General features: G+C 38.6%; 1 pseudogene; it reads right to left on the reverse strand.

The window, feature by feature from the left end:
- Positions 1–2,109: 2,109 nt before the first annotated feature.
- On the reverse strand, positions 2,110–4,030 carry LOC102810535 (annotated as a pseudogene).
- Positions 4,031–7,136: the final 3,106 nt, after the last annotated feature.

A 7,136-nucleotide genomic window follows, 5' to 3' on the forward strand; every position in this document is an offset into this window, starting at 1 on the left:
AGCCTCATCTTTCTCCCATGGAGCAGCTGGTAGTTTCGAACTGCTGACCTTGCGGTTCACAGCCTGATTCGTAACCACTACGCTACCAGAGCTTCTGAATTAAAATTAATTAAATGCACCAGTCAAGAGGAGGGAGTAGCAGAATGTATAAGAAAGCAGGATCCTTCAATATGCTGTCTACAAGACACATTTACACACAAAGACACAAATAGACTAAAAATCAAAGGATAGAAAGCACATGTTAAGCTAATGGCAATCAAAGATGAGCAGGAGTAGCAATATTAATCTTTGATAAAATAGACTTAAAAGTGGAAATCAGTGAAAGGGACAAAGGCATTACATCATGACTAAAAAATCAATTGAACAAGAAGACATAACCATAATAAATATCTCTGCTCCCAATGAAAAAGCCTCAAAAACATAAATCAAACTCTAATAGAATTGAAGAAAGAAATAGACAATTCTACAACATTAGTTGTTGTTAAGTGCCGTCAAGTTGGTTCCAACCCATAGTGACCCTGCACAGGGTTTCCGAGGCAGTAAATCTTTATGGGAGCAGAAAGCCTCATCTTTCTCCCGCGGAATGGCTGGTAGTTTCAAACTGCTGACCTTGAGATTAGCAGCCTGATTCGTAACCACTACACTACCAGAGCTCCTTACAATATTAGTAGGAGATTTTAATACACCACTTTCTCTAAAGGCCAAAACCTCTAGAAAGAAACTCACCAAAAGAGGATGACCCCCAAGGAGATGGATTTACACAGTGGCAGTAATTATAGCCTCAAACATAACAGCAACTGTGAGGATGGCACAGGACTGGGCAGTGTTTCATCTTATTTTGCATAGAGTCACTATGAGTCAGAAGTGACTTGATAGCACCTAACAACCAATAGCAAACAGAACAAAAATGAAGACTTCCTTAAAGCCAATTAAACTGAAAGTAAATAGGAAACATCACATCACATGAAGAAAAAAACAATAAATTTTATAGTATACATAGTACTAATAACATTAAATAGTACAAAAAGGTTAAGATCAAATGCATCAGCCATACCAATAAATATGAATAGGTGAAGGGTTTCAGTCATCTATTAAAAGAAAGCATAGATTAAGTGGTCTTACAAAACAATTATACTGTATACAAAAGGCATGAGTAAAATAAAGGATCTTAATTATCTAGTACTGCTCTAACAGAAATACCACAAGCGGCTGGATTTAACAAACAAACAAATTTATTTTCTCAAAGTTTAGTAGGCTAGACGTTCAAATTCAAGTTGAATTTGAAGAGATTGACATCAGACACATCCTATACTCTTACTGTCACATTAACGTAACACAGAAAACCCATGCCTAAATGAGATTATAACCACAGGGATTTGTTGTTGTTAAGTGCCATCCAGTCGATTCCGACCCATAGTAACCCTGTATAGGGCTTCCAAGGAGCAGCTAGTGAGCTTGAACCACTGATTTTGCAGTTCAAATCAGACTTTGCAGTCTGATGCATTAGCCCACAGCGCCACACCAGGACTCCAACCACAGGGATGGGGTTAGGATTTACAACACAACCCTACACCCACATTTAGCACATTTTTAGATTAGATTAGAGATGCCATGGCATGCACAGGAAACAGGCAGAGATTTTTTTTTTTTGAGGGAGGTAATGCCTGTAGGGTTAGGATTACAGATGGGGGAAGTGAGATATGAAACCTGAGGTTTGCTCCAGAGCAAAAGGGACCAGGACCTTCCTCCAGAACTGACAGAAAGAAAGGCTTCCCTTAGGGATGGCAACTTGAATTTGGACTTCTAGCCTACTAAAATTTGAGAAAATATATGTGTTTGTTAAAGCTATCCACTTGTGGTATTTCTGTTAAAGCAGCACTAGATACTTAAGATAGTGTGGTGCTGTGGGTTAATGTGCCAGATTGCAAAGCCATTTGAACTGCAAGGTCGGTGGTTCAAGCTCACCAGGCACTCCTCAAAAACCCTATACAGGGTGGCTATGGGTTAGAACCAACTCGACGGCACTTAACAACAATGCCTGTAGGTAGAATAAACGGTCCTATCTACTCTAGGGGACAACAGAGGAGCAAGTGGACCTTGAGGAAGATGTTACTTCAGAAAAGTGGAGACAGTCTTCCCCGTAGCACTGAAGGTGTCTTCGCTGTCTGAGCTGGACTCCGAGTCCCTGCTCCCTGGCAGGATGCCAATACAGACTACTGAGGAGGGGCAATGAGTGGAGGGTCTCCCGGGGGACGTGCCTCCAACAGACATAGAGGATGGGGCCTTTGATTCATGTTATCTGGGGCAGGGTCTGATTTCAGTCTTTTTCACACTATCTCCACTCTGAGTTCTTCTTACGCTACACAACTCCTAATAACAGTTTTGCCTGGGAAAACTTGCTCTTGGTTTCTATGGATTTTGTAGCAATTTCTTTTCCACTTCTTTCTTGTTTTCTGGAGAAATTCCAACCTTGTTGAGATCACTTCTGTATTCCTTCAGTTCTTTTAGTATTTCTCATACTTGCTTTCCAATTAGCTCCTGCTGGCAAGAAACCTCATCAAGGAAGTTGGCATCATCTTCATCTAAATCTCTTAACATGTTTTTTTTTTAAGTTTTTATTGTGAATTGAGTGAAAGTTTACCAGGCAGATCATCAGTTTTACATTCAACAAATCATATTCTTTGTTTCATTACAATGTACCATGTATCATCAGTTAACAGTATTTCTGTATATTCATTTTAGCTCTTTTTTTTTTTTTTTTAGCACTTAAGCATTTTTAATAATTTAAACCACCAAAGGGTGCATTCTGAAAGTCGGCCTCCTGGCCACCAGCTCTCAGTCCTTCTCTTTCCATGAATCTAGAGTCCTCACTGCTCCTTCTCTCCATGTCCCCATCTCTGCCACCATCTCTGATGTCACTGCCTTCTATTTGTACCCTTCTCCCTTGATGGTTCCAGGGTCCTCTGTTTCTGCTATGTTTCTGGGCTGTAAGATTAACTACTCCCCCATTTTTGTCACAAAACTTTTAGCTTTATAATTGTGACAATTATTCATGATAACAATTACTATTGAAGCATAAGAATCTTATCCCCATCTCTTTTTACCATACCTATCTAGACAAGATGAAAACTATTCAGTGGGGACTCTTTCTTCCTCCACACACTCTTAAACTAAACTCCCTCTTAAAACCTTGTAAGCCAGTCACTTCATGCCTTTATTGCCCCCTCATTTTAGGTAGCTAATGTCTAAGTTGCCCATCCCTATCTACCCTGTATACAGAGGGGATAGCATTGATACTTGATGTGAAGACTCCTTCCTTCTGTTGGTATTTTGAGCTACTAACTCCATGAGTATAGGTCAAATTCAACAAATTGTAGCAATTTGCCCTTGTTTCCTATCTCAAAAATTGTTGTGTGTGTGTTTTTTTTTTCTTTTTAATCTTCCTTTAATAGAGTTCTGATTATCAAGCCATCTTGTGGGTACTATCTGCAACTTTGGGCATTCTTGTGCATCTTCCCTCCCTTCATATCAGCTGGATGCTTCACTCTTAGCTCTAGACCTCTGTGGCTATGTCCTTGTCCATGGGCTCAGGTGTCCCCAGGTGTCACCACACTTTGGACCAACCAGCCTTTCCTCTTCTCTATCTGTTCTCCGGGTCAACAGGGATCTATTAAACATGGTTGAACTCAGCCCATTTCTTCATTGATGCCTTTCCCCCTTTTCCACTTACCAGTAGACCAATGTGGTTGCCAGCAAGTTTACATGCCTGTTCATGTGTTCCCTTTGAGTTTCAGTCTCTTAGCATGTTTGTAAATTTGAACTACTTCTCATACTCTAGCTTCTTCTTGTCTTTCTGTTCCTGTAACCTTTCCTATAGAGACCTGGGGTAAACCTCCCCTGAGCATTCTTCCGGATCATTCAGTTTTCTGACATTTACCCATTGCCTCCTTTTGCACCATTAATCAAGTTCTGCTTTAGAAACACATTTTTTTATAATGGTAGCAAGGGTACCATTTCCCCCTCCATCCATAGTAAAACAATTTGTCTCAATGATGCCTGTTCCAAATCACTTCCACAAGGGTCACTTGCTCTTGAAAAAAAAAAGAAGACTTAAAAAAAGAAGAAAATAGCCTTTGCTTTTGTATCTACGATACATGCTGTTGAGGAACACAATACAATTCAATCCATAACACAAAGTGATTCAAAAAAATTAAAAATAAAGGAAAGGGGAAGGCAAATAGACACAAGATGAAAGCAGAAGTTTTGATCCTGATGATTAGAGAAAGTAGAATTCACGGGAAAAGCATATAAGCATGGCAAAGAAGTATGGCGTTTTCAATACTAAAAGTCACAATTCACAATGTAGATATAATAGTTAAGAATATCGACACACTAAAATCACAGCAAACACTTTTATTGAGCAGAAATGAAAAATGATGCAATGATAAATAGACACAAAAACAATAATAGCTGATGCTTTTAGTACTGAACAGGTCAATAAAATAAGTGCTTTGGAGTTTGAAATCTGAAGGCTTTTTGCCTGCAAACAACTCTAGCTAAGCAGAGCTCAGTTCCTTCTTGTGCCTAGGTTTCAGTTCCATATGCCAATTTTTCTTGAATACTTTATGCAATTCAATGGCTGAATTACCAAAGTCAGAAACACAGGGTGTTTGAATGTGGGTTTGGGGCCACCTCCCTCAATCAGCACAGGAAGAACAAAAACTCCCTTTTAGAAACTTTCCTGGGACCACCCTTTAATGATGGCTGGGATCATACAGTTGTGACTTCATACTGAGAGGGGTTCAGAGACAGTCTGTAAACTTTCCTATTTACAATAGTCCCCTCCATGTTTTCAAAGCCCAGCATACATATGTGACAGATTCATGGTTATAGGAGGAGGTTCCTTTGTTCTCTGTGCCCTATAAAAAGTTACCATATGGAGGTAGATCTTTGGATTTCATCATGGCATCTTACGATGATTTCCCTCAATCAAGTGATTTATGTTTGTTTTGTCTTGTTTTTATTCTTGTTTAGAACTTAACAAACAGTGGCACTGCCAGATAATGCTGGGCTGCTAACCACAGGATCGAAGGTTCACACCCACCTATACATGGTCGCTATGAGTTAGAAATGATATGATGGCACTTAACAACAACATAATATTCATATATTTGAAGATGGGATCTTTTTCCCCCTTATGCTATATAAGTAAGGGTATGTTGCTGTTGTTAATAAGTGCCATTGAGTCGATTCTGACCCATAGTGACCCCTATGTAGGGTTTCCAAGGAGCGACTGGTGAGCTTCAACTGCCAACCTTGCAGTTCAAACAGCTTTGCAGTCTGGTGCATTAACCCACACCAGGACTCCAAGTAAGGGTATAAATGACCTAAAAAACACAATGGATAAAAACATAATTAGTAAGGTAGTATATTTTGATACTAAAGAATAAAGTATTTTCTCAAGTACACAAGCAAAATTGATCATAAATTAGCTCATAAAGTAAGCAACTTTAAGTTTTATAAACTACAAAAATGCAACTTATAAATAAAACAAGCTCTGATCACAATGCAATTAAACTAAAAAGTAATAACAAAGTAACCGCATCAACAACAACAAAAAAGTTTTCTACTTAATTTTTTAAAAACCTTCCTTAACAATGACTGGGTGAAATTTATGAAATTTCTAAAAGATAATGATAATGGAAACATTACATAACAGAATTTACAGAATATACATATTTACAAAAATTAAAAACAAATAATAAATTCTCAACAAACAAAAAAGCTAGGAGGAAAAGAAACAAACAACAAAGTAAAAAAAAACAACAAGGAACAATATAATAACTATAAAAGTAGGACTAATAAGGTCGATATTTTGCTTAGTAATTAGAAAGCAATCTGTATGCTGAGCAAATTATCCGAGAAACTGGATTATATGCAGAATAATGTGGCATCAGGATTGGAGGAAGGCTCATGAACAATCTGCAATATGCAAATGATACAACATAGCTTGCTGAAAGTGAAGAGAACTTAAAATACTTACTGATGAAGATTAAAGATCCAACCTTCGGTATGGATTGCACCTCAATATAAAGAAAACAAAAATCTTCACCACTGGGCCAAAAAACAACATCCATATAAATTGAGAAAACATTGAAGTTGTCAAAGATTTCATTTTGCTTGAATCCACTATTAAGAGCCATGGAAGCAGCAGTCAAGAAATCAAACAACATATTGCATTAAGGAAATCTGCAGCACAAGACCTCTTTAAAGTGTTCAGGAGCAAAGATGTCAGTTAAGGACTAAAGTGAGCCTATGTAAGCTATAGTGTTTCCAGTAGCCTCATATGTATGTGAAAGTTGGAAAATGAATAAAGACAATGGTAGGAGAATTGATGCATTTGAGTTATGGTGTTGGAGAAAAATATTAAATGTACCATGGACTGCAGGAAGAGCAAACAAATCTGTGTTGGAAGAAGTACAACCAGAAAGCTCCTTAGAAACCAACATGGCCAGATTGATCTCTCATACTTTGGACATATTATCAGGAGGGACTAGTCCCTGGAGAAGACCATCATGTTTGGTAAAGTGGAGAGTCAGTGAAAAAGAGGGGAGACCCCCAGCGAGATGGATTGGCATAGTGGCAGCAGCAATGAGCTCAAGCGCAAGAGCAATTGTGAGGATGGCACAGGACAAGATGGCATTTCATCCTGTTGTACACAGGGTCGCTATGGGTTAGAACCAACTCAATGACACCTAACAACAACCTAACAACATAGGTTGTTACTGCTTACTGAACATCACTAGCTTCCTAACAAGAAAAAGCCAGATAATCTGCAAAACTCATTGTTATTTTCAGCCTACTTAAAATCTGAGAAGTGAGTCACTGGATAGCGCAGTCAACACACTTTGGCTGCTAACCAAAAGGTAGGCGGTTCAAATCTGCCCCAAGATGCCACAGGAAGCCTGGCAATCTGCTGCTGAAAAAATAGCCGCTGTAAACCGCATGGAGCACAATTCTAACCTCAAGCATATGGGGTCACTGTGAATCAGGATCAACTCAATGGCAACTGGTTTTTTGTTTTGTTTTTTAAGAAAGCTGAAATCACATGGCAACCAGGTGTGAAGTAAATTCCA

The sequence above is a fragment of the Chrysochloris asiatica genome, unplaced genomic scaffold (assembly GCF_000296735.1).
Source record: "Chrysochloris asiatica unplaced genomic scaffold, ChrAsi1.0 scaffold00016, whole genome shotgun sequence".
Taxonomy (NCBI): domain Eukaryota; kingdom Metazoa; phylum Chordata; class Mammalia; order Afrosoricida; family Chrysochloridae; genus Chrysochloris; species Chrysochloris asiatica.